At 45.3% G+C, this 22,367-nt stretch overlaps 1 protein-coding gene across 1 annotated transcript in view; it reads right to left on the bottom strand.

Moving 5' to 3' along the window:
* The window catches only part of LOC126234981 (uncharacterized), a 551,742-nt gene that overhangs the window by 272,207 nt on the left and 257,168 nt on the right, over positions 1 to 22,367 (bottom strand). The gene's annotated exons all lie outside the window — the stretch shown is intronic.

Below are 22,367 nucleotides of genomic sequence, written 5' to 3'. Positions count from 1 at the left end.
AGGAAATCAGAGCTCGCGCCTAAAGGTTTAAGTGTTCGTTTCCGTCGCGCGCTGTCCGAGAGTCGAAATTAATTGATGCCGGTTCAATGAACCCTCTACCAGGCACTTAATAGCGAATTGTAGAGTAATCATGTAGATGTAGATCTACATATGTGAGCTCCGTTACTATTCCAACAGATCGATGCCTGAATGTCAACTAACTGTAATAGCAAATCGCCTGAGGCAAATGCCGGGATGGTGCGTTTGAAAGGGAACGACCGACATCCTTCCCGATTAGTACCTAACATGAGCTTGTGCTCCGTCTCTAATGATCCCGTTGTCGACGGAACATGGAACGATCTTTTTCTTTCCTTTCTTTCTTCATTTTACAATAACAAAGAAGTACTGTAACATAGTCTGCCTGCTTAGCTGAGTGGTAATGTGTGTGGCTACCATGCAGCGAGCCCGGGTTCGATTCCTGGCCGGGCTGGAGATTTCCTCCACTCGTGGACGGGGTGTTGGGTTGTCTTCATCGCACAATGTTTCGTCACCTGAAATAAGACTTGCAACACGGCGGTCAAAGTTCTCCGGATTGGGTCTCCCGGCCATCAGTGCCATTTCATTTCATTTACTGTAGCATAGTCGCGGTGAAGGACACAGCGACCAGATGATTCAAACGCGTAGAATGTGTGTCTCTGATCGCGGAAGGTTTGTTTGTTTTTCGACCTGTTTTCATCGGATTTGTCTGTCTCACCAAATTAGCGTATGAAACGCACAAAAAATTAGAGCCAAGAGAGGCGCAGGAAGAGAAATATGATAAAACTATGATAAACAACTGATGGCGGGGTCGACCATCAGGACATTGACGTCATACAGACCAAGTTACGCTGAAGCGCGAAAGAAACTTGTATAGGCATGCGTATTAAAATGCAGGGATATGTAAACAGGCAGACTACGAAGCTGCGGTGGGCAACGCCGATGTAAGACAAGTGTCTGGCGCTGTTATTAGATCTGTTACTGCTGGTACAATGGCAGGTTATAAAGATTTAAGTGAGTTTAGACGTGGTGCTATAGCCGGCGCAAGAGGGATGGGTCACAGCATCTCCGAGCTAATGATGAAGTGGGGATTTTCCCGTACCATCATTCTAAGAGTGTACAGTGAAAAATCAGGAAACTGGTAAAACATCATCTCCGTCATCGCTGCGGCCGAAAAGAGAGCTTGCAAGAGCGGGACGAGCGACAACTGAAGAGAATCGGTCAACGTGACAGATTTCAACGCTGGGCCATCAACAAGCGTCAGCGTGCGAATCATTCACCGGAACATAATCGATATGGCCTTTCGGAGTCGAAGTATCCTTGATGAATGCACGACAAAAAACTTTACGTCTCGCCTGGGCCTGTCAACACCGACATTGGACTGTTTATGACTGAAACATGTTGCCTGGTCTTTGTTGATCCATTATGGACTGTGAGACAACGGCTGGCATGTATTTCTTGATACAATAAATTACCTACCGCCGTATGTATTGCAGAATTTATTTTATGAACTTCTTACATGCTACCAGTTTCGGCGTTACATTGATGCCATCTTCAAGCGCCACACGTCATAGCCGTAAAATCGCTGTACACGGAAGGAGTCATATAACTGGATTCTTCCATCAAGTGTAAAATACAAAACAGTGGTGTAAATGATTGAGTTTTCAACGTTGGAAACTAAACTCTCCAGTAATGAACATTATTGAGCCTATCTGAGATGCCTTGAAACGTGCTGTTCAGAAGAGATCTCCACCCTCTCGTACTCTTACGGATTTATGGACAGCCCTGCAGGATTCATGGTGTCAATTACTTCCAGTTCTACTTCCCACATTAGTCGAGTCCATGCCACGTCGTGTTGCGGCACTCGTGCGTGATCGCTGGGGTCCTACACGATATTGGACAGGTGCACCAGTTTCTTTGTGTCTTCAGTGTATTTGTGGGGCACTTTCCCAATTTACTTTAGACGTCTGCTTCGTCGCCGTAATAGCTACGTATAGCATTCTACCTTGTAAGCAGTTCGTAAGCCCACCCAGATAAGTGGTCCGATAATCAGTTAGCTCGTCCGCCGCCGGTAGCTGAGTAGTCAGCGCGACAGAATGTCAATCCTAAAGGCCCGGGTTCGATTCCCCGTCGGGGATCAGAGATTTTCTCCGCTCAGGGACTGGGTGTTGTGTTGTCCTGATCATCATTTCATCCCCATCGACGCGAAAGTCGCCGAAGTGGCGTCAAATCGAAAGACTTGCACCCGGCGAAAGGTCTACCCGACGGGAGGCCTTACTCACACGACATTAGTATTATCAAATGGTTCAAATGGCTCTGAGCACTATGGGACCCAACATCTGTGGTCATAAGTCCCCTAGAACTTAGAACTACTTAAACCTAACTAACCTAAGGACATCACACACATCCATGCCCGAGGCAGGATTCGAACCTGCGACCGTAGCAGTCGCACGGTTCCTGACTGAGCGCCTAGAACCGCTAGACTTAGTATTATCGGTTAGCTCGAATTTTGTTCACTACAAGACAGCTTGGAGGTGAATCAAACGCCTTCCGGGAGCGAAGGAAGACTGCATCAACGTGGGTGCTTTTGCTGCGCCGCACCGAATCTTATGGACAAACAAATCGAACTGTTTCACAAGACCTCTGCCTCCGGGATGCAAGTTTATCTTTATAAAGGAGATTTTCGTGCCCAGAGCACCACACCATGCGTAAAACCATGTTCATTTATTCTACAGCAGACTGACGGCAGCATCGTTCTCACTTGGCTGATGCGGCCCGCCGCAAATTTCTCTCCTGTGCCAACCTCTTCATCTCAGATTAGCACTTGCAACCTACGTCCTCAATTATTATTCCAGTCTTAATCCTCCCCTACGGTTTTTATCCTTTTCAGCTTCCTCTAGTACCATGGAAGTTATCTCCTGATGTCTTAACACAAGTCCTGTCATGCTGGCCCTTCTTCTTGACAGTGTTTTCCTCATCTTTCTTTCTTCACCGATGCTACAGAGAACCTCCTCATTCCTTATCTCACCAGTCCACATATTTTCAACGCTCTTCTGTAGCACCACGTCTCAAGCGATTTGATTCTGTTTTCTTCCTTTTCTCCTAATTGTCCATGATTAGCTACCACATAGTGATGTGCTCCAAACGTTTCTCATAAAGTTTTTCCTTAAATTACGACCGATGTTTGATACTAGTACGCTTCTTTTGCCTAGAAATGCCTTCTTTGGCTGTGCTTGTCTGCTTTTTAGGTCGTCCTTCCACTGTAACTGCATTCCTTACCTTCGTATACTTTGTGACTACCACTTTTGGGGTTAAGTTTATGATGTATCTTGTTTCTGTTACTTTCGTCTTTCTTCTGTTTACTCTCTATTCATATTATGTACTAAATAGGCTGATCATTATATTCAGTACGTCCTGCAATTCTTCGCAGCTTTCACTGAGGGTAGCAAAGTAGTTAGTTAATCTCAGCATTGATATCCTCTGACCTTGACGTTTAATCCCCCTCTCTGGAACATTTTAGTTCAGTCATTGCTTCTTCGAGATAGAGATCGTACAGTATCCGTAAAAGATTGCACGCCAGTCTTACATCATTTTTAATGCTAGCATTTTGTTTCTCATTCTTCCGTTCTCATTATTCCTTCTTGGTCAGTACAAATACTGGAGATTGGTCTCTATCCCTACAGCTCACTCCTTATGTCAACAATAAAGGCTGCGCCGTGGTGCGCCTTTTCTGGCACACCAGCTCTTTGGCACGTCACTATGGATTACCCAGCTGTGCTACGATCTTTGCCCCTCTTGTGATCTGGGGGCTGTTTTGCTGTCGCGACAGTTGGGGTCGGACTCGCTACCAGGCGGAAGGACGTGCTCGCGGGGACGAAGGAGGAAAACACGCGGTCTCGGCCAGCAGCGGCTCGGCCACTCTACCTTCCAAGACGGTCGCGAGTTTGTGGTGGACCTGCCTGATATCAACTCCGGGCGCTGCTCGCCGCATTGCTTTGGTGCCTGTTTTCTCGGAGAGACCCATTCCTGGAGACCATCTCGAACAACGCTCTCCATAGAAGGTGCAAGTGATTTTGGTTCCTTCGTTTCGTTGAACGGTTTGCGTTCCAGAGAGTGTACTTGTTGGTTGGTTGCCCTAACGTACGTGTTGCTGAAGTAAGAGCAGCCGGCAAGGTGTGTGACTGCATGGAGATCAGCAGTCACTACTTCCTTTAAAAATCAGTGTTCCCAACTGAGGTAGCAACTGTAAGGTATTGGAGATATTAGGTCATAGTCTAGTTGTAATTTTCTGCATACCAAGCTTACACAATTGGCAGCTACATTGCAGACCTATGCAACCAAATTAAAGTGCACACAACCTAGTATCGTTGTGAAGTTGTGCATTTGTATAACGCGATATTATCTTGAAATTTTTTTCCATTTCATCTTTGTACACATTGTCGGCCTTAATCATATGTGGAAATATTGTTTGGCAAACTATGAGAGTGTAAAAGTCTGATACTATATTTTCAGCATTGGATTTGTGTACAGTTCTTAGTTTAAATGTTTTACAGCATTGATACTGCTGTAAAATTTGTCACTTGTATTGAAAGCATTTATTGGTTCTTAATCTATATTGTTTATTGATTTCTTAACTTATATTAATTGATATTTGCTTGGTGTTTGCCGTGTTTCCTGCGGTCTGTTTGTGTTCCAGTTTTCTGCGAGTTGGGGTGTGTGGGAGCGGCGCCACGTTCTGCTTCGGTGCACAGAGGCTGTGACGTGCCGTCTAATGGGAAGTGACTCCCGGTTGGGCCCCGGCGTTTAGGTGGTGTTTTGGACGGCTGGTCTGCTACTTCCACCATTTTAAGTTAGGTCACCTTTTGCCCAGGGCAGCCTGGCGTGACTGCCCGTTTAACCTGTATCATGTATAAAAAAAAGGGGGGATTGAATTTGCTTGTGAATGAATTGTATTAATTTACTAGTCATGCTCCTTGTGTTATTTGGGTTTGTAACGAACTGGTGTGCTTGTAAATCACTTTCATATTGCATATTATTGCCTAAATAAACTATCTGTGCCACCTTTTAAAATCACCTTCAGATTGTAATTTATGTTTCGTAAGTACTGGAATCTCCGTGGCTCAACTTTTAAGTCATGTGACTGTAGGGGAAGGTGGGGGAATTACACGCATGTGGGTAACCCCATGCAGGCTGATTTACGCAGTTTGAATGGCGCAAGCTGTTTCCAGTTGGTGCTACACCCTGCCGGCGGGAGTAACAACTACTACGCGGCTTACTCCAGCCATTTTCCAGTGGCATTGTTGGAGCAGTGAAGTATTTTTTATTTTCGGCGTGTCTCATGTAATTTTGGTCAGCTGTATTTTGCAAGGTAAGTGCTACTGTAAGTTGCTTTAATGCAATTCTTGCATATTAACTACTAACCCTAGATGAAACCTTTAATTTAATTGTAGATTTTTCCAGCTATTTGAATTAGGTGCCGAGTTATGCTTATGTTAGTCATCGAACTTACAGTGGGGTGATGCCACGCAGCTGTTTAAGTGCGTGGTACTCCTTCTTGCAGATTATATTTTCAATACTAACGAGGTTTTTTTTTAAATTTCAGATGGGTAGATATTATAAAAGAAAAACCCAGAAAGCAAAATGGACGCAAGAGGAACTTTGTAAGGCTCTTGAAGCCATCAAATCTGGAAGAAAAATAAGAGAAGTATCAAGAGCTTTCGGGATTCTGCGAACGAGAATGAACATTAAAAATACCTAGGATCCAAAACTTGGAGGAAACTCAACGTTTTCGACAGAACAGGAAAATGAGATTAGGGATCCTGTTATTGCAATGGCCAAGCTGTTCTATGGCATTACATGCATCCAGCTGCGAAAGATTGCATTTGAGTATGCAGAGGCTAACAACATTGCAAACAAGCTTTATCAGTCATCTAGGTTAGCTGGAAAGGATTGGCTAGCTCTATTTTTAAAAAAAAAAAACAAAGTTCTAGCGTGAGAAAACCTGAAGCAACTAGCATTAACAGAATACAGGCATTTAATGAAGAAGAGGTTAATGCATATTTTAAAAACTTAGAACATGTCTTTGAAAAATATAAATTTTAAGAGGGGCTAGTGTTCAACGTCGATGAAACGGGCATACATACTGTACAAAAGCCCGAGAGAATTTTGGCTCCTAAAGTTGTTAAACAAATAGGTGGGCCCATGTCTTTGGAAAGGGGGAAAACGTGACTGTGATACGTTGTTTCAGTACTGCTGGTATCTACATCCCCCCATGTTTATCAGCCCCAGGAAGAGGATGTCAACTCTCTTAAGTAAAGGTGGACCAGTTGGAGCAATGTATGGTTGTTCTGTCAATGGCTGGTCCAATGAGTCATTATTTTTCGAATTGATCCAACATTTTTAGAACAATGTAAAACCAACTATTGATGACCCTGTGCTGCTGATTTTAGATAATCACAGCAGCCACATTTCACTTGATATTTTTGAATTTCGTAAAAAACATTCTATTGTCACGGTAACCATACCTCCACACACTTCTCACAAGCTTCAACCACTAGATGTTACATTCTTTTCTTCTTTGAAATCAGCCTTGAATCGTGAATGTGACATGTATGTGAAGTCACAGGTGTATCATAAAATTAGACCATATGAGTTAGCAGAAGTTCTTAATAAGGCATATATTAAGGTCGCTACCATGGACAAAGGGCAGTCAGGGTTTAAGGCATGTGGGATTTGTCCTTTCAATCCAAACAAATTTCAGCATGACAACTTACAACAATGTGAGAAATTCAGAGATGATGTCCTTGAAGATGAAGAGGTTCCGAATGCAACAAATGGAAACGAAGCGGTTGCATCTAGAAACAAGCCACATATCCCCAAAAGGAGTCAAGAACTGATTCCTGGATCTTCAGCAGATAATGTTCCACTTCTAGTAGGCCTAGAAGAGGTCACACCATCAACTGAAAGTGCGTGTGTCAAGCACGTTAGTGTATTTGACATATATCCTGTTCCAAAACAAGCCTAAGGGAAAGTCAGTGATCCTTACAGAAACTCCAGAGAAGAATAAACTGCTAACGGAGGTATCAATAAAGAAACAAAAAGAAGCCATGAAAAAGAAAGCTGAAGGAAACAAGAAAAGAAATCTTAAGGATAAAGCAGATAAGTGCAGAAATCTGCAACTTAAAAGTCTCGAAGAAGAAACAGACATTATATAAGAAGAAAAACCACCAAGAAAGTGAAAGTAGCAACGAGGATGACCTAAATCTGGACTTGCAGAACATTTGTGATGACGATGAAATGGATGATATTGATCCATTGGCGATTTCAGAAGATGTCTGTTTAGTTTGTGGAGAGTTTGGGAAAGATGGAGAGCTATGGTACCGATGTATTTCTTGTAGCAGATGTATTCATGAAGAATAGCAAGTATTGTACATTTTTATGGTTTGTTTGCTTTACGTGTTATTACCTTCAATGGTGGGGAATACCACGCATTTGCACTTTTTTTTATTTTAATGTTCAAAATTAAGGTACTGTTTATAACTATTTACAGACGATTGGAATATGTGGAGAAATGTCCATTTTATGGTATGTACTTATTTTCATAGGTTTTAATGACGTAACGAATGGTTCACATCTTTTTTTCCTTAGGTGCGTGTATTTCCCACTCTCTCCCCTATATGTTGATATGGTCTTAAACACGGCCACGTGTTGATTGCCTCTTATCTGTTTCACATAAGCTTGTTTTGAATAAATTGTCAATTATTCATTTGCTAGTAGTTGTGTTAAGGAGTGACACAGTAGGGGCCTTGACCTTCCATGCTAATTGTACCCCTCATCCCGACTTCCTAAGTCACACAAGACTATAATTTATGGACTTTTCCTCTAAAATCTTTGTTGAAAACTGGAACTATCGTCTTTTTCCTTTCAATAGGCACACTTCTCGTCTCCAGGAACCTGTGATACACTTGCGCTGTAAGGATGTGTTCAGTAACACTAACTTTTGTACAGTCTGATAGGAATCGTATCCATTCTACGTGCGTTTCCTCTGTTCACTGATTTTCCTTGATTTTATATTCGGCTATCATGTGTCTCAATACCTGCCATTCCGGCGTTCATACGTTGATTTACAGGAGGAACTGCATATTACAATGAAGAACATCACAAATAAGCAGAACCAACTGTCTCATCCACACATTTCTTCGTTCAGTAGGAAGCTACAAAACCGTGTTTGTTGTTTTTGTTTGATTGTTAACTATTATTTGTCATTCGTTTCTTTAACAGTAGGGGTGTTAGTGTTCCTTGTTGGGGTACTGACTGCCTGCCATCTGTAGGCGTGAGAAATGGACAGCTAGTTAAAGCAGTGCTAGTGTGTGTGTTGGAAGAGGAAAGACGGGCAGATTGTGAACACATGGCTTCCGCAGAAAGTGAGGACATGACGGCTGCAGTAATCGAGAGTGGAAAGGAAGCGGTTGAGTGGGTGCGGTACAATGAGCAGCCTGCGAGATTGTGCGGAAGTGCTTCCAGGGAAAGTTCCAGCCGCGGCTCCAGCGGCCGACCCGATCAGCAGTGTTGCTCCAGGCGGTGCTCACGGCCGTGTTTGCACCAGCGCGGGCGGCTCCAGCTTTCTCCAGCTCGCGATGCGTCACGTCCGGCCACACCGGGGTCCTCTGTTCGATGCTCGTTAGCTTCCACTGTCCATGCGCCGACGGGTTGATTAACACGGCCACAGATCGTTAACTCAGTAATACGACGCACGAAGAAGCCTTGAGGTCTGCGCTTACCTTTTTAACGAAATACTGAAGTCACACAAAAAATTTTAAACTTCTATAATTTCTTAACATAATCTCCCTATAGCTATTGGCTGTGGTTTTTTATACCAGTGTTAAAATGCAAAGTAGCTACGTTGGTTAATAGAATTACATCAAAGAGATTATTCACACGAAATAATGAGTGCTGTCGGCAGGGAATCTCAAACTGATACCGTATTTCTCGACTTCGAGAAGGCCTTTGACACCGTTCTTCACAAGCGACTTCTAATCAAATTGCGTGTGTATGGAGTATCGCCCCAGCTGTGCGACTGGATTCGTGATTTTCTGTCAGGAGGGTCGCAGTTCGTAGTAACTGACGCAAAGGTATCGAATAGACAGAAGTAATATTAGGCGTTCGCTAAAGAAGTGTTATAGGCCCTCTGCTGTTTCTGATCTACATAAACGTTTTAGGCCCTCTTAAATCGTTTGCAGACGATGCTGTTATTTCAAATGGTTCAAATGGCTCTGAGCACTATGGGACTTAACATCTGTGGTCATCAGTCCCCTAGAACTTAGAACTACTTAAACCTAACTAACCTACGGACATCACACACATCCATGCCCGAGGCAGGATTCGAACCTGCGACCGTAGCAGTCGCGCGGTTCCGGACTGAGCGCCTAGAACCGCTAGACCACCGCGGCCGGCGATTGATCGAGGATATCCACAGAGTTAAAAGAAGGGCAACTCGTTTTGTACTGTCGCAAAATATGCGAGAGTGTCTCACGGATATGATTATCGAGTCGGATACCAATCATTATAGCAGAAGTGTTTTCCATTGCGACGAGATCCTTTCATGAAATTTCGATCACCAGCTTACGCCTATCAATGTGAAAATATTTTGCTGTCGCCAACCTACACCATGTGAAATGATCATCGTAATCCGAGGGGCCTTCAATAAGTAATACAGCACATTTTTTCCCTAAAACAGGGTAGTTGTATTCACGATTCCAGTACAGATTGTTATTCCCGACTCTTTTGGCAAAAGAACTATTTTTAAACACCCTCTCCGTTCATTGTTGCGGCCTTTACCACCTTACTGAGAGGGCCTGTTTGCCTAAATGGTACCACGCTACTGGCCGATGTCGGAGCTGACTTCTTGCTGCATCAGTAACCTCGATATCACCCGTCTACTGGTTCCTGTGGAGCACATTCTTCATTATGCCAGACAGAGTAAGTCGGAAGGTGCAAGATCCGATCTGCGAAGTGGATGTGGTGGAACGGTTCAATTAAGCTTTAGGAGCTGCTCTCGGGCTCGCAGACTTGTGTGAGGGCTTGCGTTGTTGTAGAGAAGGAGAACTTAATTTGCATTTTTGTGGTGAAGAATACGCTGAAGTCATTTACTATATATCCTGAGGGTAGCACAATACATTTCAGAGATGATCGTTGCACCATGAGGGAGGGCATTAACCAGAATAACCCCTTCAGTGTCCCAGAAGACAGTCGCCACGACTTTACCGGCTAAGGGTGCTGCTTTGAGCTGTTTGGAATGGAGGTTGTGTGTCGCCACTCCATGGATTGCTGTTTTGTTTCCGGTTTTAAGTGATGAACTAATTTTCCATCGTCTGTGACAATGTACGACAAAAATTGTCAGTCAGCCTCTTAACGCGCAAGCAGTTCCTGACGGATGGTGCTTCTTTGTTCTTTATGGTCTTCTGTTAGGCGGCGAGGAACCAGCGGGCTCACACAGCTTTGAGTACCCAAAACTGGTGGATGAGTGTGTCAGCACTACCAACAGAGACGTCCAGTTGTGCTGCGAGGTGTTTGTTAGTGATCCATCGATCACCTCGAATGCGAGTGTCCGCACGTTCGAACATTGCAGGAGTCACAACTGTGTGCGGCCGGCTGGCAGACGAGGGAGCGGGGAAGTTTACAATGACGACGGGCTCTCGCCCAACGGTTCACCGTGGTTTTGTTCACTGCTAGGCCTCCGTAGATATTCTTCAAGCGGCTATGAGTAACTGCGACAGTCTGGTTTTCCACCAGAAGAAACTAAATGACAGCTCTCTGCTTTGAACACGTTTCCGTTAGAGACGCCATTTTGAAGGCTACATGCAACGTCGCCACCTTTTGGAACTTCATGAAACTATAGAGGGTGAAGTGGGTATATTCCCGGATGTCACACAACAAATTCCGCATTTTTTGAACCGATATTGCTCGAGGAAAAAAAAATGTGTTGCCTTACTTGTTGAACCTCGTAAAACAAGAGAAATCAGACTTCGCACAGGAAGATTTTAATGTTCTATTTTCCCGAAAGCTGTTAGAGTGTGGAATGGTAGAAAAATTCACTGAGGTGACTCAAGTTGTGGGATGCCTCCTAATATCGTGTCGGACCACCTTTTGCCTGGGGTAATACAGCAGCTCGAAGTCGCATGGACAAAGTCGTTGGAGGTCCCCTGGATAAATATTGAGCCATGCTCGCTGCATAGCCTTCCATATTTGCTGAACTGTTGCCGGTGCAGGAGTTTAGGCTCTCCATTATATCCCCATAAATGTCTGAGAGGATTCATTTCGGGTGACTGGGTGACCAAACCATTCGCTCGAAGTTTGGAGATTGTTCTTCAAACCAGTCGCGAACAATTGTGGCCTGGTGACATGGCGCACTGTCATCCGTAAGAATCCCATCGTTGTTTGGGATCTTGCAGTTCATGAATGACTAGAGACGGTCTCCAAGTAGACGAACATAACCATCTGCAGTAAACGTTTCGTTCATTGGACCATAGGACACAGTCCATTCAACTTGAACAGAGCCCACACCATTGTGGAGTCACCACCGACTTGCACTGTGCCTTATTGACAACCTGGGTCTATGGCGTCGTAAGGTCTGCGCCGCATTCGAACCCTACTCTCCGCTCTTATTGACTGAAATCGGGACTGTTGTGACCGGGCCACAGTTTTCCACTCATCTAGGGTCCAGCCGTTATGGTCCGTAGCCCAGGGGAGGCGTAGCAAGCGATATTGCGCTGTTAGGAAAGGCAGTCGCGTCGGCCGTCTGCTGCCACAGCCCATTAACGCCATAATTCGCCGCCTGAAGAAAATGTCCGTCATACGGCCCGTATTGATTTCTGCTGTTATTTCTCCCAGTGCTACAGTTTTAAAAATGGCTGTTTTCTCAGCAACCGTACACAGTTTTCAAACATAGGAATTATACAGCCAACCGGTTGCAAAAACCGTCTGGTACAACTGACCTAGGTTTCAACACCTACTAAGGGTGTCTTCATCAGAATGAAACTTTAAGAAATCTTAAAATTACATTGAGAGAGAGCAATGGTCGGAATTTAGAGCAGCTATGCTCAAAAATTAAAATAAAATACGTTCCAGCCCTGTCACGTATGCCTAGGTAGAAACAAATGTGACCTACTCCCAGTGTTGTGTGTTCCTGACAACTCTTCGCAACGTCGCTACTCATGATCGTTAAGTGAAGACCGTCGGCTGTTGCGTTTTCCGCGATGAGAGGTAATGCCTGAAATTTGGCATTCTCAGCACACTTTTGACACAACGGATCTCGGAATATTGAATTCTTTAAATACTTCCGAAATGGAATGTCTCATGCGTCTAGCTCCAACCACCATTCCGCGTTCCAAGTCTTAATTCCCATCGTGCGACCATAATCACGTCGGACAGCTTTTCACATGAATGAAGCCGGCCGTGGTGCCCGTGCGGTTCTAGGCGCTACAGTCCGGAACCGCGGGAGTGCTACGGTCGCAGGTTCGAATCCTGTCTCGGGCATGGGTGTGTGTGTCATGTCCTTAGGTTAGTTAGGTTTAAGTAATTCTAAGTTCTAGGGGACTGATGACCTAAGTTGTTAAGTCCCATAGTTCTCAGAGCCATTTGAACCATTCACATGAATCAGCTGAGTACAAATGACAACTCCGCCAATGCACTGCCCTAGTATACCCTGTGTACGCAGTACTACCGCCGTCTGTATATCAGCATACCGATATCCCACGACTTTCTCAGTGTAGTCTGAAGGGGCTTGAAGAACTCTCTTCCAGGTGCCGTAGTGTGTGTAGTTTGGGCAGTAGTCATATAACTGCCTATTTGCTTCTGTCTCGAGTTCTTCGGCCGACGTTCATCTAATGATTTTTCTGACGTTTTGCCAGCACGAGTGGCTAGCATTGTCAAAGCTTCACCCTCCATTGTCGGTGGTGAACTGGAGCCGAGCTCGCGGCCGCAGACTATATGTACCTGGCGCGCCAACGTCCGAGGGCTTCTCCGCGGTCATTTCCGGTGCGGTTCTCCTCTTCTACCTGCGACGGTCGTTCGCTGCAGTACGGGAAGCCAGGATCCGTTTACCTTAAGGCTGTCCTCTTTCTTGTTGAAACTGTTCGCGTGTTTTTGTATTTCTACAGCTTCTCTGAACAAGCGCGTGTGATAGTGCTTCTCTGCAGCCAGAACTTCCGTGTCGGCGAATTTTATTACGTGATCGGTCTCATTCAGTGCGTGCTCTGCCACGGCCGATTTCTCCACCTGCCCCAACCTGCAATGTCGCTTATGCTCTTTGATCCTGGTGTTAATTGATCGTTTAGTCATTCCGACATAAACTTTTCTGCATGTGCATGGTATACGGTATATTCCCGACATTGCAAGTGGGTCTGTTTTCTCCTTCGCCGATCTAAGACACTCTTTGATCTTCCTTGTCGGTTTGAAAATCGTCTTTATGCCATGTTTGCGCAATATACAGCCGATTCTGTCCGTCACTCTGGGAATATATGACAGAAAGGCCGTACCCGACATTTCTTTTTCTGGTTCCTTACTTCGCAGAGTGTTTGGCTCTGTTACACTTCTAATATAATTTGTGGAGTACCCATTGCTCCTCAGAACAGTTTCCAGGTGTTTCATTTCTCGTTTGAGGTGTTGCGGCTCACATATTCGTCCTGCTCTCGTTACGAGCGTACTAATCATGCCTCTTTTTTGGCTCGGGTGGTGGTTTGACAGTTTGTGCAGGTATCGGTCCGTGTGTGTCGGTTTTCGATACACGCTGTGTCCCACGGTCCTCTGCGGCAGTCACAGGTCTGCAGTGCAGAGAGAGAGAGAGAGAGAGAGAGAGAGAGAGAGAGAGAGAGAGAGAGGTGTTGGAGGGTGTGTGGAGCGTGATCCGTCCCTGTGCGGCTGTGAGTGGGCGGGGCGTGCCTGCAGCCTCCGGTGCCGGCGGGCGGCAGGTGTGTAATTGCGGTCCCGTTAGCGTAGCAAGGCTGCTGGCTGTGGCTTTGGCTGCCTCTAGGCGGCAGCCGCTGCACCGGCAGTAGGCGCGCGGCTGTGGAGGGCCGCTTGCCAAGGTCACTCACCTCGCAGGTTCCCACGGCCGTCTCCATCGCCTGCCAAGGGACAACTCTGCTAGGCTGCGCAGCCACACCACACACTACCAGCCCCACGTCCGAGACGTCACTAAATACTGTCGCCAATAAGTCCCCTTCGCATTTAAAGGCTTCGAAAGATTACAGGCCGTCTGATTTGCATTCTTCCGTTAATAAGCTAACACCATCCGCTCCCTGCCGTGACACGAGATACGCCGTTCACATGTTTCTGATCACTTTAATTCTAATTACCGGACTTGATTCTGCGCGTTTTATTTGTAACCGTATTTTACGGACTATGAAACTTTTTTTTTTAAATTAAACAATGACCCACAGAATTTTCCCTGACGAAGTCGACTCACACTTAACCTATTATTTATTACCCAATATACAAGCCCAACGCAGACCCGCCAGGTTAGCCGAGAGAGCTAGTGCGCTGCTTCCTGGACTCAGGTAGGCGCGCCGGCCCCGGATCGAATCCGCCCGCCGGATTAACGACGAAGGCCGTTGTGCCGGCAGCCTGGATGTGGTTTTTAGGCGGTTTCCACATCCCTCTAGGTGAATACCGGGCTGGTCCCCACGGCCCGCCTCAGTTACACGACTCACAGACATTTGAAACACATCCGCACTTTTCCACGATTTACACTAGACGCAGACAGGTGGGGTACTCCGATTCTGTTCCGGGGGGGGTACGGGGTGGCGGCAGGAAGGGCATCCGGCCACCCCTTCAAATTAACATGCCAAATCCGATTTAACCACGCCAACCCCGCGCAAAATGCGGGACAAAGGCGCAAGCGATAGATAGATAGATAGATAGATAGATAGATAGATAGATAGATACAACCCCAACGCAATCTGACTGCTACACATTGACAACATGACTTCCAATAATTAACACAAAAGAATGGCCGGCCGGTGTGGCCGTGGGGTTCTAGGCGCTTCAGTTTGGAACCGCGTGACCGCTACGGTAGCAGGTTCGAATCCTGCCTCGGGCATGGATGTGTTCACTGCCTTAGGTTAGTTAGGTTTAAGTAGTTCTAAGTTATAGGGGCTGGTAACCACAGATGTTAAGTCCCATAGTGCTCAGAGCCATTTGAACAATAGAATGGCCCTGAATTGCAAGAAATCCCAACAATAATACAAATCAAACAAATATGGAATTAAAGAAATATGAAACTACCTCCAGCTCTGTTAATTGCCTAAACTCATTTCAATCACGAATCCTGATACAGGAAACCCCCACTCTTTTTGTAAGTCATTTACCTCACAGAAAATCTTCATAATACGAGCTACAGCAATTACAGCAGGTACCAACAACAGACAGCTAAATAAAAGGATTCTAACCACTATAGACTAATTACTAGGAGACACAAGGTTAGCGGAAGAAAGATGTTTTTGTGGAGCAAACAATGTATTTAGAAAATTTTACCTTATTCATGTGACATCCAGTTACAATAATTATATAGTTGTAAATAATTCCACTTCCCAAACATTATCAACCGTACATCCATTATCATACCTTCCCTTCTAAAAAATTTCATCTCACTTTACATCGCGCGTCCTACCAACACAGAGTCTCCACTAAGAAAAACATGTCCATACAATTCCCTATCCACTCGCTAACTGCTAGTCCGTCCAACCATATAATCTCCTGCCGAGGGCGCAGATCGCTGTCAGCAATATTAACACAGTTTATAGCGCTGCTAACATACAAATAGGCTACTTACAACTATAAGACGCTATGGACAAGATGCACCTTAATTTTTAAGCAATTTTTTAAAATATTATTTTTTGGTTCAAATGGCTCTGAGCACTATGGGACTTAACATCTATGGTCATCAGTCCCCTAGAACTTAGAACTACTTAAACCTAACTAACCTAACGACATCACACAACACCCAGCCATCACGAGGCAGAGAAAATCCCTGACCCCGCCGGGAATCGAACCCGGGAACCCGGGCGTGGGAAGCGAGAACGCTACCGCACGACCACGAGATGCGGGCAAAATATTATTTTTATCATTTTTATTATTAGACTGCAAAGGCACACTACAAAAAATTATTGTGTATAAAACCGAATCGACCATTGAAATCGCTGAAGATCTTCACCTTCTAAGCTGTGAGGACGGGGCGTGAGTCGTGCTTGGGTAGCTCAGTTGTTAGAGCACTTGCCCGCGAAAGGCAAAGGTCCAGAGTTCGAGTCTCGGTCCGGCACACAGTTTTAATCTGCCACGAAGTTTCATATCAGCGCACACTCCGCTGCAGGGTGAAAATCTCATTCCTCTTCACCTTCTAGTTTTGGCCATTTTGCATTCAGTCTTCTATTTGCACATTTAATCTTCCTCATTTTTTCCAGTTCTTCTTTATTAGTCTGCCAATCGCAAATGCTTTGTTGATTCGGGGGAGGGGACGAAACAGCGAGGTCATCGGTCCCATCGGCTTAGGGAAAGCTGGGGAAGGAAGTCGTCCTTGCCTTTTCAAAGGAACCTTCCCAGCATTTGCCTGAAGCGATCTAGGGAATCACAGAGAACCTAAATCAGGATGGCCGGACCCGGGTTTGAAAAGATGTCCTCCCAAATGTGAGTCTAGTGTGATAACCATTACGCAACCTCCTCGGTAACAGCGAATGGTTTTCTCTGTTGGTGAAGGACCGGAATGTAGCTCAGCTGCTCTGTTGCCACGTTGTTCTGCGTGTGCTATTACCTTCAATGTACAGCCTGCATCATATAAATACTTTTTTTCCATTATGAAACTAGCTAGTAACAAAAATATTTCACTGTTACTGATAACACAAATCACTTTCAATTCAAGTTCTCTTGCATCGTAGGCTACAGTGATGCATAACACGTAGAGTAGGTAGTGTTCCGGGTTGTTAGTGGCGGGTCGGGAGGGAAGCAATATTAGCAAACTTCTGAATCCACGCAGTTGATGTTCGTCGCATCAGTGCATTGTTGCTGCCAGTTAAATCCATTGTTGCCCGACAGAGAGTGGTTTCCTACACATCGAATATAAGGCCATTCTTAAGACTGGTGGGAATTTTAAATCGAACACTCGACATTTTTATATACTTTCGACTGTAAGACGCACCTGAATTTTGGAAGCAATTTTTCAAGGAAAAAAGTGCGTCTTATAGTCCGTAAAATACGGTAAATGGTTATGGGTTGCCTTTCTGAACTTACGTCACTGCGGCCTAGAGCATTTGTGGGAATCTTGCGAGTTCGTTTCTCCAGGAGTTTGGGAACAGCCAATGCACACAATACTAGAAGTTACAGGGCTGTCCGCACGCCACTTGCTTGCGAGGGTGGCAAACACACTCGAGTGGGTCATGCGTGAGTGGCACTCGAAGGACGTAATTTTTGGTGTTGCGTACGATACTGACCGGTGCCCAGCTAGCGAGTGTGATTCTTAAAGGCTGGCACACCGCCTGATGGCATCTGGAGGAGGGCAAGACTGCTGTTGTGCGAATGGGACCTGGTGGAGCTCGCGTCGCGATCGCTTGGCGTACTGGAAATTCGGAACTGTATAAACAACTCCTCTTTATGTAAACATAGGTTTCCGCGGCCGTTGTCAATGTCAATGTAACTCTTCTGGGCTGTTGACCGCATTGTCAACAAACGAGGGTTGCCCAGAAAGTAATGTATCCCATATTTCTTCAACAATTCTTTATTGAAAAAAAAAAAAAATGCACTCCGTCTTCAGGCCACGAGTGGCCTACCGGGACCATCCGACCGCCGTGTCATCCTCAAGTGGAGGATGCGGATAGGAGGGGCATTGGGTCAGCACACCGCTCTCCTGGTCGTTATGATGGTATTCTTGACCGAAGCCGCTACTATTCGGTCGAGTAACTCCTCAATTGGCATCATGAGGCTGAGTGCACCCCGAAAAATGGCAACAGGGCATGGCAGCCCAGATGGTCAACCATCCAATTGCCGACCACGCCCGACAGCGCTTAACTTCGGTGATCTCACGGGAACCGGTGGATCCACTGCGGCAAGACCGTTGCCAATTCTTTATTGAACGTATAGAGAATTACAGACACAAAAGAATGGTGTTTTATCTACACACCCTATTTTTCCACGCAATCTCTATCTGATTCTATGGCCTTCCTCCAGCGCGAAATACGGGCGTGTATGCCCTCTCGGTGCCAATCCTTGTTCTGGTGGCGGAGCCAGTGCTTCACTGTGTGAATCACCCCCTCGTCGTCCTCAAAATGTCTTCCACGAATGGCATCCTTTAATGGCCCAAACAAGTGGAAGTCCGAGGGGGCTAGGTCAGGTGTGTCAGCCTGGATGGTCTCCCAGACCACTGAAAATCGTGGAGCTCCGCCGAACCGCCTTCTTATGACCTGACACTCCGTGCCCAGTGACTAACTGTACTACTGTCGACAGCAGATGCTCCATAGACTTTGCACAAGCGTTTGTGGATATTCCCCACAGTTTCTTTCCCTGCCGTGAGAAAAATTCATTGACGGCTCGCTGCTTGTAACGTACATCACCCACAGACGCCATTTTGAAACTGTTCTGCAGCTACGCTATCTATCGGAAGTGACGGAAACTTGGCGCTCTTACTTACGTAACGTTAGGCATTCGTAGCATTGTTTTCGGCTGCGAAAAAAAAGCGGTGCATTACTTTCTGGGCAAGCCTCGTATAAAATTGTCCAACGTTTCGGCCCCTATTGCAAGTGGCCTTCTTCAGCGGTTTGTGCTGAATGACCAAGGTTTTTGATCTTTTATAGTAGGGGAGGAGGCTGTTTAGGTAATTTGATAGGGTAGTTGAGGACAGGAAGAGGGGTGTTAGGTATTCTTTATTGGCCTTCATTCTTTGTGACTGGTGAATAAAGTCGCGCTTGATTCGTGTTTATATCATTTCTTGCCGGTGGTGGAAACAGGCGAATCAGAAACGGTCGGTAGCGTTGTTCACGTGCTGCAGAGGTTCGAGCTGCGGCGTGCCCACGTTGTGTGTGTGTGTGTGTGTGTGTGTGTGTGTGTGTGTGTGTGTGTTTGTGTGTTGGGGGGGGGCGGGTGCAGGCAGGGATGCAAGGTAGCTGAGCAGGTGGGGAGAGGGGGGGGGAGTAGGCGATCATTTTGGTATTTTGCGTAGGGACGTCGTGTCGACAACATAGCACGATCCGCAGACTCCGGGCTGGTGCAGATCTCTTACTGAACCACACCTTCACGCCAGTCGAGACGGCAAGAGGTCGGTGAGCATATTGTCCAGCACTGCGTCGTTAAATGGGAGTTTATCAATTTATAAGGTTACACCGACGCCGCAGCGTCGTTAGATTCCTTTCACGAAGATAGGTTCTTTTTCATTTTAGTTCGAACAAGCATCCACTGGATAGTACACTCAGATTCGTGGGTTTTATTCACATCATTGAAGGTATGTGCAACGTAAATCCATTATCCTTCCCTGCACATCATACCTACGCTGATTACTTTTCTATTATGCTATATTCGTATTGTAAATCTGTTGGTTTTTCGTGCACGAAGACGAACTTTTGTGATAAATCACCAGTTTCTTTCGTTTTGAATTCCATTTAAAGGAGGTAGTGCTTCCTTCACCTCATTTCTCAAAATATGTTTATAAACTGATTTTGTAGCAATTACCCGCCTTACAATCTCATGGCAGGACCAAACGTCAGGCAGCGTACTTCCATGCTATTGTTTCAATATCGGGTTTTAATGGGTGTGTCGGAGTCGAGATAGAAATCGTTACCGGACCCAGAGACTAATTTTAATCAGACGGGGGTATTGCAGGTTGTGACTATGTACTCAGTAGTACTTGTACATCTGTCCTGTGCAGGCATCGTTAGGTGTGTTACGGAGGGTGCTCTGTGTAAGGCTACAATGTTATCGTAGGAAAAGCCTCCTCCTAGGTCAGAATAAGCAGTGGGGGCGAACGTACAATACGGCGCGTCAAAACGACTGTTCCTCTCCATATCGGACCTACGTATGTTATCCATTCCGATCGTTGAACGCTGCAATGAAACACCAGTCTGGCGTGGCAGTTCAAGATAGCGAAACGAAAGCCGGTTTTAATTCTGCTTATAAAAAATCATTCACGCAGGAGAATCGTTCAAACATACCGTCGTTTGACCATCGCGAAGTCCCGTATCGATGACATAGGAGTAAGCATCCCTGGAGTAGAGAAACAACTGAAAGAGTTGAAAACAAGTAAGTCGTCAGGTCCGGATGGAATCCCAGATCGGTTTTACAGAGAGTACTGTACGGCACTCTTCCCTTACTTAGCTTGTATTTATAGTTATCTCTCCCCCACCGGAAAGTCCCTAACAACTGGACGAAAGCGCAGTTATTCCTGCGAAATTACGGACCAATATCCCTAACATAAAATTTCTGCAGAATACTTGAAAATATTTTCAGCTCGAAAATAATAAATTTCTATCACGTCGAGAAACGTCCACGAATTAGTGCGGTTTTAGAAAGCAACGCTCGCGTGAAACTCAGCTTGCCTTTTCCACATGACGTACTGCGAACTACGAATGAAGGGAACAGGCAAATTCCACATTCCTAGATTTTCGGAAAGCATTTGACACGGTACCCCTCTTCAGACTTATCGTAGGTCCGAGAGTACGGTTTAGATTGCCAGATATGTGAGTGGCTTTAAGACTTCTTAGGTAATAGAACCCAGTATGTCGTCCTCGACGGCGACTCTTCGTCAGAGACAAGGGTATCGTCAGGAGCACCCCAGGGAAGCGTGATATTGTTGCTATTACCATCTACATTCATAAATGATCTGGCGGACAGTGTGGGGCGCAATCTGCCTTTGTTTGCTGATGATGCTGTGATGTAAGGAAATATATATAAGTGACTGTAGGAAGATACAAGATACTGAGATAAAATTTCCAGCTGGCTGTGATGAATGGCACTTACCTCTAACAAGGGGAGGCCGCCAATTGTGAAATTCAGATTCGATTCATACTGCGCATAATAAATGCTCATGGCCAGAGGTGTAATGTGGCAAAGCACCAAGATGCACTTCTCAGCCGTTGTCGAGAAAATCGACAGCTAAAAGAAACCGTTGCGGTGAAATACTCTCTACGATTAGTAACTTTCTACAGCGTCGTGGTGCAGCGGTAAGCGCTCGGGTTCGTAATCCGAAGGTCGCCTGATCGAATCTCGCGCCATGCAACTTTTTTTTTTAGTATTTGTGTCTTGTAATATATAATTCCCGGCAATCAGTTATGCATACAATAAGTTTGTTGAAAGTCGTTTGTCGTGGAAAAACTGGCGACTTCGAACATCATTATGTTTTCCGTAAACAAAGTTGTATTTCACAAATGTTATTAATTATCTTCATAATGTTAACCACGTATAGTCAACGGAAGACGTAGAAACGATATTCCGAAACGAATACGTATAGCGTAAGTCAAACGTTCGAATTAGAATAGAGACACCACGAACACAAATTTGCTGTGGCAGGTATGAAATATAAACTCCGTTACTCGCTCGTTACACTTTAAGAACAGATGTTGAATGGGCCGAAACGAGCCGCCGCATAACTAGCGTAGTTGCCTGCTAACTTCGAAAGAAGGTAGATGCGGTCCCTAGGGCAACTTATAACATCGTCGAAAATTAGTGCGGGCGGGAGAGCTTTAGTACACCCTGTTAAACAAACGGAAAAATGGAGGCGGTACAATTGGAGAGCGATCCTCCTTCACCAACATGCATAAGCAATTCATTAATAGTGTATATATATATATATATATATATATATATATATATATATATATATATATATATATATATATATATATGTGTGTGTGTGTGTGTGTGTGTGTGTGTGTGTGAGTGTGTGAATTACAAGAAACTAATTATAAAAAAAATTGCATGGCGCGAGATTCGATTCGGCGACCTTTGGATTACGAACCCGAGCGCTTACCGCTGCGCCACGACGCTGGAGAACATGATTAAAACGTAGAGAGTATTTCACCGGAACGGTTTCTTTTAACTGTCTATTTCCTCGACAACGGCTGAGAAGTGCATCTTGGTGCTTTGCCACATTACACCTCTGGCCATGAGCTTTTATTATGCGCAGTATGAATCGAATCTGAATTTCACAATTGGCGGCCTCCCCTTGTAAGTGTAGATAAACGTAAGTTAAAGCGGATGAGTGGGGAAAAACAAACCCGTAATGTTTGGATACGGTATTAGTATTGTGTCGCTTGACAGTGTCACGTCGTTTAAATGTCTCGGAGTATCGTTTGAAAGCGAGCACATGAGAACTCAGGTAG

The sequence above is a fragment of the Schistocerca nitens genome, chromosome 2 (genome assembly GCF_023898315.1).
Source record: "Schistocerca nitens isolate TAMUIC-IGC-003100 chromosome 2, iqSchNite1.1, whole genome shotgun sequence".
Taxonomy (NCBI): Eukaryota; Metazoa; Arthropoda; class Insecta; order Orthoptera; family Acrididae; genus Schistocerca; species Schistocerca nitens.
This window is presented reverse-complemented; position numbering and strand designations above follow the sequence as displayed.